We start from the raw sequence: 10,595 nt of genomic DNA, 5'->3' as shown, positions 1-10,595 counted from the left end.
CAGAGCATACATACCCCTTGACTGTTACATCCTTGTTGCCAACTTCATTCATTCATTCATTCCACAAACATTTATTGAATGCCTACTGCATGCTAAGAACCATTCTAGATGCTGAAGACACAACAAAGAACAAAACACACAAAGTTGATGTTCTAATGAGAGAGCCAGACAGTAAGTAAATGTGTAAATATATAGTATTTTGAACTGTGATATGGCTATGGAAAATTATAAAGCAATGTGTGTACCTTGTCAAACACATCAACTAACAAAACATCTTTGAGACAACTGAGAAATTTGAATATATACCGGTATATGATACTGCTAATTTGTTAGATTTGATAATGCCATGGTGGCTGTGTTTCTGAAATAAAAGTATTTAAAGATGCAGACTGAAGTATTTATGGATAAACTAAGATTACAAAAGTGTTGCTAATTATTGATGTTGGATAATAGATATGTGAGGAAGGGCCTTTATACTTTTCTCATTTTGTTAAGTTTGAAAATTTCCATAATACAAAGATTTGGATAGGGCTGGCAGATAAGACATGCAAGGGGTTTTCTAAGACCAAACAGGTAGATCAGGGAAGGTGTCACTAAGAAGGTGACACTGGATCAAAGACTTGAATGAGGTGGAGGAGGGAGCTATGGGAATCTCTGAGAAAGTTAGTTCCAGGCAGAAGGAGGAGCTAGTACAGAGCCCTGAGGTGGGAGTGTGGGAAGAGAGGAATGTACTCCAAGGAAACTGGGTGAAACTGTAAATAAGAATTGAAAACATGGTGACTGCTAGCTTCCCCTAGCTTTATAGATCTTAATAATGTACTTTATTGTGTCTTATGCAACAGAACATTTTTGCACAGTATCACAATGCCAATTAAGCTGTGGCATCATTTTGAGACCAATCCTTCAGGCTTTAAAGAAAAGGGTATGGAATATTTTAAGTGTAGACATTATGAGCTCTTTAAAAGCCAAAAATTATTGCAGCTTTTCAAACTAGAAAAGGCCACTGAAGCATCCTACAGGCTTTACTTTCTAATAAGGTAAATACCAATTGCTATAACCCACATAAAAAAAAGGTCTTTGGGGTCCTTAATTTTTGTTTTTTAAAGAGTAAGGGGTTTTGAGACCAAAAAGTGAGAAAATCACTGTGGATCATCCCAGCCTTGTTGATAGGTCCATTTCTTCCTATGATCTCATACAAAACTGTTGCTTGGGAACTCCAAGGAGCTACAGAGTGCCTGGCTGGGCCTAGGTTATTGGTCATTCCAGCTCAGGGAGCTGCAAAGCCCTGAGGGACTTTGACCACAGTTAGCTTGTTTCCTCCGTGCATTTTTGTCTATTTTGTTTGTTATTCTCGTTACTGTTTCTCTTTCTCATTTCTTCTTTTTCTTTACTGTTTCTTTTTCTCATTTCTTCTTTTTTTTAATTCTTTATTTTTCTCATGTTTCTCTTTATTCTCTTTTTCTTTTTTCTTCATTTTCCTTTTTCCTTTACTCTTTTTACTCATTTCTTTTTTAGTTTGTTACTATTTGTTCAGTTTATTTTTCTTTTTTGTCTGGCATTGTGTTTTGATTCCACGATAAAGACCAGTTCATCAGGTGAATTTTGAACTGATTTTCTTTCGAGGTGATTTGGAACAAGGGTCTCATCAGCTTTTCCTGAAAGTAAGCCGACCTTAGGGCACCTTGACTCCAAGCGCGGCAGGACATCCAACATGCCGCGGGCCTCTCAGCCATCTCTGCTGAGGAGAGGCTCATACTGACAACATCTCCTCCAGACCATCGGCGAGGGCAACTCGGCTGCGGTGAACGCGGCCCAGCACATCCTGACTGGGAAAGCGAGAGCCATGAAGGTCATTAATGAGACTCAACATTTCCAGCCTCCAGAGACTGTCCCACAACAGGAATCATGAAGCCTTAGAATACCCAAATATCGTTCAATATTTGAAGTGACGGAGGCTGAGGAAACTCTCTGCCTTGTTAGGAAAGACACTAGTGGAGGAGAGCTGTCTGAGTCCCTAGTGGCTCATGGCAGTGGGAAAGACAAGAGGCTGAAGGCAAATGCCAGCAGATAGTGTCTGCTGTGCAAACTGTCACCAGAGTGTATTGTCCGTAGAGATTTAAAGGCAGAAAACCTGCTTGTGGACGCTGCCATGAACATCAAGCTTGCACACTTCAGCAACAAATTCACCCTTCACAACAAGCTGGATACCTTCGGCGGCAGTCCCTCTCAACGGGGCCCGGGAACCCTTCCAGGGTCAAAGTATGACCCAGTGGATATATGGAGTCTCGAAGTCGTCCTCTATACACTGCTCGATGGACACTTCCTGCCATCAAGAGCTACGGGAGTGTGTACTGAGCAGAATATATCACATTCCTTTCTACATGTCAACGGAATGTGAAAATCTGCTTGAGAAATTTCTCACTCAATCCCAGCAAGAGAAGCACTTCAGTGCAAACTGAGAAGGATCCATGTATTATTGTGGGTCATGAATATGAGGAACTAAAGCCCAACGTGGAGCCACTCCCCTGACTACAAGGACCGCCCGCAGACTGAATTCATAGTGTCCGTGGGTTACACATGGAAAGAGAGATCCAGGACTCACTGATAGGCCAGGAATAGGAGGTAACGGCCACATGTCTGCTCCCGGGTTGTGGGAGCTCTGAGCAGAGGGCACCCACCACCCTGAAGCCTCAGCCTGCAGCTGATCTGACAAGACCAGGAGGAGGAGCTCAGGGGCTCTGCCAGCTGCAAGCAGCACAGCCTCAGCAGCCTGCCATTCACACCTCTAATGCTACTCTAAGAGTACTCAGAGGAGCGACGCAGGGCCTGGGGAGGGTCAGGGGACAGGGCGGAGGGCCACAGCACAGCCAACACGCCTGCCAGCCCCCTACCCGGACCGCAGGGGCGGAAGACCACCCCTGTCCCCCCTGCCCACAGCGAGCTCTCCCCCAGCACAAATCAGAGCAGGAATGCCCCACTTTGGGAGGGATCCAGCGCCGGCCAGGCCTCCAGGCAGAGCGGCACAGACGTCCTAACCGTGCCGGGTCCGGGGCCCCCGGCTTCTGCTTCTACCCCAGTCTCCCCGGCCCGCCCGCAGCAGGAAGCAGGTGGGCCTCTGGGCTGCGCCCCTGCGGGTCCCTGTGAGGAGCGAGGCCAGCGGGGCCCCCTGCCCACAGCGTCGGCAGCCGCGGGGGAGCCCGGCGGCCAGAGGGAACCGCGCCCACGCCGGGCAGCCCCGACCCGGCCCAGAGCCAGAGATTTTGCGCTAACGCGAGACCCCAGCCCCTCCCCATGGCCACGGCCACAGCCGGCAGGGGCCGCTGGTAGCTTCTCCGGGAAGTTCAAGATCAGATCTACAGACGAAATCTTTTTCCGAGGTTTGCCGGAAGGAACCTGAATGAACCTGAAGGCAAGGCCAGAGGGCGGACACTCCACCCTCGCGCGCTGGGCAGGGAGGCGGGGATGAAGCACGAAGCAGCTTCCGCGGCCAAGCCGGCTCCCCGCGCTTCAGGCGGAGGACGCAGACCCCGCTCCCCGGAGCCCGGCGACGACGCGGGGCCGGCGGCGTCCCCGCGGGCAGCGCCAGCGCGGCTGGGGCAGGACTCGCCGCTGCGCGGGCGGCGCGGCCAGGAGGACTCGGGCGGGGGGGGGGGGGCGGGGGGCACACTCCGGGGCGGCCCCCCGGGTCCGCGTAAACGCGGCTCCCGCACCTCCACGGCCTGCGGGAGCGTCGCCTCCGGGAGAACCACCGCCGGCGGACGGGAGAGGCCGCTCCAGCCGCGGGCCGTGCTCCGCCCGCCGGGGCCAAGCCGCAGCCCGGCGCGTGTTCCCCGAGCCCTGCTCTCTCGCCGGCCTGCCTCCCTCTTCTCTTCCGCCTGGGGAGGGAGGCGAGGTGGCTCTGTAAGATAAACAAACACACTCCCAGTGCGGACAGACAGAGGCTGTTGACTCAGGGCTCGTGGAGCGCGGAGTCGGCCACCATCACTTGCGTTTGGCAGAGACGCCGGGCAGGCAGGGCGTGGGAGAGCTTTCTAGTGAGAAGGGAAGGCTCCACGGGTGCTGACGAGGCTGTTGGCACTGGGGAAGCTAGAGGAGGGCTAACTAGAGTGGGACATCTTATGTGATTGGTTTGGGGAACAGATTTGGCTTTCTCTGGTTGGACCTGAGTTAGAAGGTGAGGGTGGATGTGAGGGGCAAAAAATAGGAAACTAGCAGTCGTTGACCCAAGTTCTGATACTGTTGCTTTACGAGAATAAGGAGCCCAAAGTAGCCACGTAGCAATTTCAGCTTCCAGGTTATGGGGGCCATGAATCTATGTAGATCCATAACTCTGGACATCTCTCCTTCTAGGAAAAGTTAACATCCGGGTGAACTGTCCAAAGCTCTTCCACTGGAAGAGAACTTCCCAAACCACTGTCCTTCAGAACTACCCCTAAATGGCGCTGGAGCTCTGCAGTTGTCTACTTTTGGGTGGTGCCCCCATGTTGTGCAGAGCCACGTATAAATTAGCCCAAATCGTCTCTTCCTCAGTCAACTAGTCACATAGAACTCCCCATGAGGACACAGGTAAGGATTGAAAGAGAAGAGGCAAGATAGTAGGAGTACAGGTCATGGGAATCTTGCTTGTTTGACTTACTTGAGCCTTTAGGTCCCACATGGGCTCAATTTCATATATACCACTTCTACTTAATGATGGAGGGCTACTGTGCACACCCAACTTTGTAGTTTGATGGGTTAGACTACACACAATTCGTGATGGGTAGTCAAGTCGTATATAACTTGGTGGCTCATGGTCAAGCATTCAGTTTCTACTAGAGCCCTGGATAAGCCAGACACTGTTCCTCAAATGAGAACAGTAATTTGCAGAGCATGGCATAGCTGTGCTCCAAGATCCTAAGGGTGTGTTCTGTGATTCATCTGACAAAGGCTCCATAGAGCATCTCTATCTGTCACAGATACTTTGGGCATCATCAAATCTGTTAGGTCATATGGCACAAGTAGCAGAGGAGCTTGGCTGCAGCTCAGACCTATTGCAGACCTTTCTCTTACTCTGGGCCCACTCAAAACTGGCAGCCTTTAGGGTTATTCAGAAAATGGGTCAAAGGAGCATACTCAAATGAGGATGTATTGTCTCCAAACTCCAAGGAGGCCCACTAGGCCCAGTGCTTTTTTCTCAATGGTAGGAGGGAACAGATGCCACAACTTATCTGATGCCACAACTTATGCTTCACATTGGAAAGTACATGTCAACAATGCCCCAGACACTCGCCTCCTAGACATGTCACTGAGGTGGCAGACTTCTGAAATTTTAAGGGGTTTATTTCCCACCCACTGATACCCATGTGTCTTACCAAGGTGTCTAGAATGGTTGCAACTTCCTGCCTACCAGGTCCAAATCAGCATAATACCACCAATATCACAGTGGACCAACATGATGTCTTGTGAAATGGAGAAATGATCACAGTCTCTGCAAAGGAAATAGTGACAGAGGACTGGAGAATTATATATCCCTGAGATAGGACAGGGAAGGTGTATTTCTGGTCCTGCCAGCTGGAAGCAAACTGCTTCTGATGGTCTTTGCTAACACAGATAGATAATACAGCATTTACCAGATGCATAGCTGCATACCATGTGCCAGGGAATGTCAGTTTGCTCCGTCAACAAAAGGACGTCTGAAGCAGCAGCTAAATTGGCGTGACCATCTGATTAAGTTGATAAAAGTCCACTGTCACCAAGATCCATGTGCCCTTTGCATAGACATAATTGAGCAATCCTTTAAAGAGGAAGAAATTGGCGTTAAGACCACACAACTAATAAATGTCTTACTAGAATTCAAACCCATCTTTCTGGCTCCAAAGTCTAAGTGCATGTACCCACACCATAAGACCTCAGTGACTCTGTAATCACATCCAGTTGTCACCACAAATCTGGACCTGCAGATTCATAACTAGGAATTAGTCTCACTTTTTGGTAAAAAAAAAAAAAAAAAATCCTTTCCCAAATATTTAATAGATTGCAAAGTAGGTACCGAAAATAAGATCCAATCCTTCTGCAATAATTGAATGGTTTCTGGTGGAAGTCCAAATCATGACTGGCTTTCTAGATGGTGGTTTCGTAACATATCAGTGTCCTCAACCTCCGCGATGGGTGCGAGCTGCGGTGCTGCGGAGGGGCCGAGTGTCCGCCGCCCGCCCACCTCGCCCCCGATGTCCTCGTGGCCGCAGCTCCAAGCCCCAGCTCCCCCGCCTCGGGGCAGCGGAGTTTGGCGGAGCTGTGGGAGGCGTTGAAGCGCCAGGAGAGACTTGGCACAATGAAAAATTCATTGCAAGTTGTCCACCAAGGGTAAAAAGATCTTAGACTCCGGCCAAACTGTAAGCTGCCATTGCAGAACGTGAAGGGCTTCGAAGAAAAAGGAGACGGTTTCATCCCGTTAGATTAGACTAAGCTAAGGCGAGAAGCCACGGCGGGAGTGGATGTGGACACAGGTAAGGCCCAGAATTCTGACACTGATACTGACATTTCATGACCAGTTCCTGGCTGCTCCTCTGTAGATACAGCAGGTCGTCTAAAGCAACCTCACACAGGCAGGGACTGTCCATCTCCACAAAACGGACGCGGAGGCTTCAGAGGCGAGGTACACTATGGGCAAAGGCAAGGCTTCCAGCTGCAGAGACAGGGCATCTTCCTTATCTCCTTATCGGAAGCTAGTGGGCACCTCCCTCAGCATCTACGTTCAAGTTAAGCAGAAGATACTCCAGCTCTGACAACCTGTTTATTGATAGGGTACAAAGGACCATAATTGCAACCAAGGTGAACACACCTCACAAGAAAACACGGGTACTGTAACTTGACAGGCCTTCATAGTGGAACTCAGAAGAAGCCTCATCCATGGAGGCGCTAGGAATTCGACCCAAAAACCCAGTGCCCCCACCACATAAATTTAAAACAAATGTATTACCTTTCCAACAAAATAATTCATCTAGTCATCATCCAAGAAGAGGAGCTCCTGTTTCCTCAGAAGGAGGGCACAGGGAGAAGAGGCATCTTGACATCACAGCAACTAGACTTCTACCACTTCGCCATATGCCTACACAGCTGCTTTCCTGGAAGGATCTTTGGCACTTCAGAAACAGTTGTGAGGAGATGCAAGCCAAGCTCACGGGACAAAAATTAGCTGAAAGATTGAATATTAAAATGCAGAGCTGTAATCCAGAAGGGGAGACTTCAGGGGAAATACTGAGAAGTAAGGGATGAAGATCATGATCAGTTCTCAGATGATGTGTTGTGAAAACAGGCATTGGGATAATATCCTAAATCTCTCCCTGTTGAGATGTGGTTATCTTACATCAGACTTTTTAAGTATCGAGATCAGTGTCAGACACTGTTGAGGGCAAGAATTTTATAAAGTTACACTAAGGAACCTATAAAAAAGTGCCCAGTTCATCTGTCAGAAGATGAGTTTCATATGCTTGAAAAGTTTAATATTTGAATATTGTGTTTAACCACATTGTATTAAAGTTTTGCACTATGTCATGCATTGGTCTGAGTACTGCTTGTAGTAGAGCACTCTCTTTTTTTCTTTAAACCAAATGAAAGCAGGTAACTACTTTTTCTCTTATTCTCATCTCTATCAAATAGTATTTATTACATGTCTTTCAGTGAAATACTTAGCTGTGCCAAGCATCACCTAAAATGAATTAGGAAGACACAGTACCCTGCTTTTTGGAATAAAGAAGGGAGCAGTCTAGAGAATTTTATGCATTTTTGCACGGGGTTATTGAAATATTGGATGTGAAGTACCTAGGAAGAAGCTCATAGGAAATGCTTAACAACTATGTGTTTCCTCCTTCTGTCTTCCTTAGGAAGAGTGTTACCTTTCTTCTGGTTGGGAATAAGGAGTACTTCTAGTAGAAGAGGAAAGGTGGAGGATCTTTCTCAGTGACCAAATTGTCCTGGAGTAGCCTGGGCTCTCAGAAAAGTCTAAGATGATGGATGGAGGTGAAGGTTGCACTCTACTTGTGTTGAGTTCTTTGATCTAACAGATGATAGGTTCATTTACTGGAAATTAACTTTTGGAGAAGAATTAATATTTTCAAAGGCTACAATTGAATTGTCTTGCCAGTACATCACTTTAAATTTCCCCAAAAGAGGCACATATATACGTTGCAGAATCCTCAGTCTCACATATATACACTTTCATGTCACTTAAAGTATTACATGGTTGTCTCCAGAGAAATTAACTCTTATGCTATCAAAGATTTCTTTGTCTAATATGTTGATGCCTCTAAACACTGTTGAAAGAAGAATAAAATATTAATCAGAGCAAAAAAGATCAATCCTTAAAGGACTGCCTATGTTAGACCTACAAATTTTATTTCTACGACTGTATCCTAATGAAATGACCGTGGATATGTAGCTTATATTGGTTTTAAAAAATGGAAATAATCTAAACATCCAACAAAGGGGATTTGTTAGGTAAGTTATTATACTTCTAAATGAAAAAATCATACATGCAACCATTAAACATCGAAAGAGTTGCAATACTAAGTGGGAATAAAAGCAGATAACTAAATAATATGTATAGTATTACCCCATTTTTGTGAAATTATGTATGCAGAGGAAAATAGGGTTGGAAGTATGTACACCTAAATGGAAAACATATTGAATGTATATAATAACTAAAAGCCATTAATAATAAGCAAATAAATTAAATTTATAGAAAGGAAATTACCATAAGGAAAAACATAAAAAATAATAATAAAAATAATTAATATTTATTGAGTGCTATATGCCAGGCACTATTCTAAGTGCTTTACACATATTATCTTATTTGAACTTTGAAATGGCCCTAGACACTACTAAACCTCTTTTACAGATGAGGAAACTGAGGCATAAAGAAGTTAAAAATCTTGCTCAAGTTTGTACGGCTCGCAAATTGTAGGTGTTGGCTTGAATTTAGGCAGTCTGCCCCTGAGTCTGCACTCCTAAGCACAATCCTGGACTTCCTTCTACTTCCCTCTGCCACAGCAGAGTGTAGAAAGATCATGTGAACAATATCTTGCATTTCCCCCTCTAGCTCCACTTTCCATCCTTCTCCACCCTGCCCTGTGAAGTAGGAGGCATACCGAACAGATTACATTAGCAGGGTCCTGTGTCCTCTGGCTACTGGTTGTGTTTTGTCAATGGGGGGCACCTGCAGAAGATTGAAGGGAGGGAGACAGTGATAATAGAGTGTTTATTCTCTGGTTCTCGGCCTGCTGGAAGGCTGCAGGCTATGTAATTCTACTGAAGGATACTGCTTCTTTCAAAGAGGCTTCTGAGACTCTCTCCTTCCATTTTCCAGTAACCATCTCATCTCTTGAGGTGTAGAGATGGTTAAGAGCTGGGCTAGTATCATTCCAGGATTACTGTGCTATCTTGCGGTTCCCCTACCCCACAACTGTTAAATAGTGCCTTTGTAAATCAGCTCACTTTCAGTCATCCTTTTAAGTGTCCTTGTTAGAGTCCTGACTGATACAAGTTGTGATCCCTGTTTTCAAAAAGCTGACATTAAGCATTTCGGGCACATACTACATTAATAGGAGGGTTTAGCTAGTTACATCCAGGCTCTTGCCTTCCCCCAATGGCATTTTTAAGAAATAGCAACGGGTTCCTCTGACTTCACTGTATACACAACAAAGACTTAGCCAGAATTCTTATTCAAAATACAAGTATAACAATTTCAGGGAAATCAGTCAATTGACAAGATATTATTGATTGTTTACTGTATGTCTTGTGGGACACTGAAGTTATATGCCATGAAACATAAGAGTGCCCAACATAGCGTCATTTATTTGGCTACTGAACGCCAAGTCCTATATTTTGGCCATAATATGGATTAAGCAGTTGGTCATCTGAGTGGCAGTTCCCAAACTTGCATTGGTAAACATTTCTTAATTGTAATAGTTTGCTAGATTTACCTAGATTCACAGGTAATGTCTTCTGTTAGCTTCTAATCTTTCATAATGTTTAACACTAGCCCTTGCACATAATGAGTGCTCAACAGATATTGACTCAATGAACAATTTTTAAAATATAAAATAAAAATCAAATAATTCAAGTCCTCACGAACAACTGCAGCTCTTGGTTCATGGAGTTTAAGGCTATTTACATCTTATTCAAAAATGCTTTTCTGCAAAAGGATGTGTTTACTGATTTCACATGCTATTAGTACTTCTTTAAACCAAATCTATGCTTCTCAAGCAACTTTCGGTTAATCATAACTTTCTGTGTATGTTTGTTTATTGCTTTTGCATGATATGTTTGTCAGTGTTAGAGGACTTGAATAGTTTCTACCATGGTAAATAGAAAGAATAACTTGGAATTGTAATGGCTATTCTGGAGAACCTCGGTTTCACACGAGGCCTCTTTAAGGGGATACCCTTAAAAGAGAGGATTCAAAACCTCTCACTATGGAATGCAATCTTTAATTAATATACAGAAACTTCTAAAAGACAAAGTAATTTCAAAAACAGCTGTCAAAATGATCCTTACAGTAAAAAGAAAAGAATCTTGAATATATATCTTTTGCTATCTGAGCAGGTCCATCTGCCAAG

The 10,595-nt window shown here is 45.3% G+C and overlaps 1 pseudogene; it reads left to right on the top strand.

Annotated features, from left to right (window-relative positions):
• Positions 1-3,462: 3,462 nt before the first annotated feature.
• LOC131407606 (DNA-directed RNA polymerase II subunit GRINL1A-like) lies at positions 3,463-7,819 on the top strand (annotated as a pseudogene).
• The last annotated feature ends 2,776 nt before the right edge of the window (positions 7,820-10,595 follow it).

Source organism: Diceros bicornis, chromosome 6 (genome assembly GCF_020826845.1).
Source record: "Diceros bicornis minor isolate mBicDic1 chromosome 6, mDicBic1.mat.cur, whole genome shotgun sequence".
Classification (NCBI taxonomy): Eukaryota; Metazoa; Chordata; class Mammalia; order Perissodactyla; family Rhinocerotidae; genus Diceros; species Diceros bicornis.
Note: the sequence above shows the minus strand (reverse complement) of the source record. Positions and strands in the feature narration are given on the sequence as shown.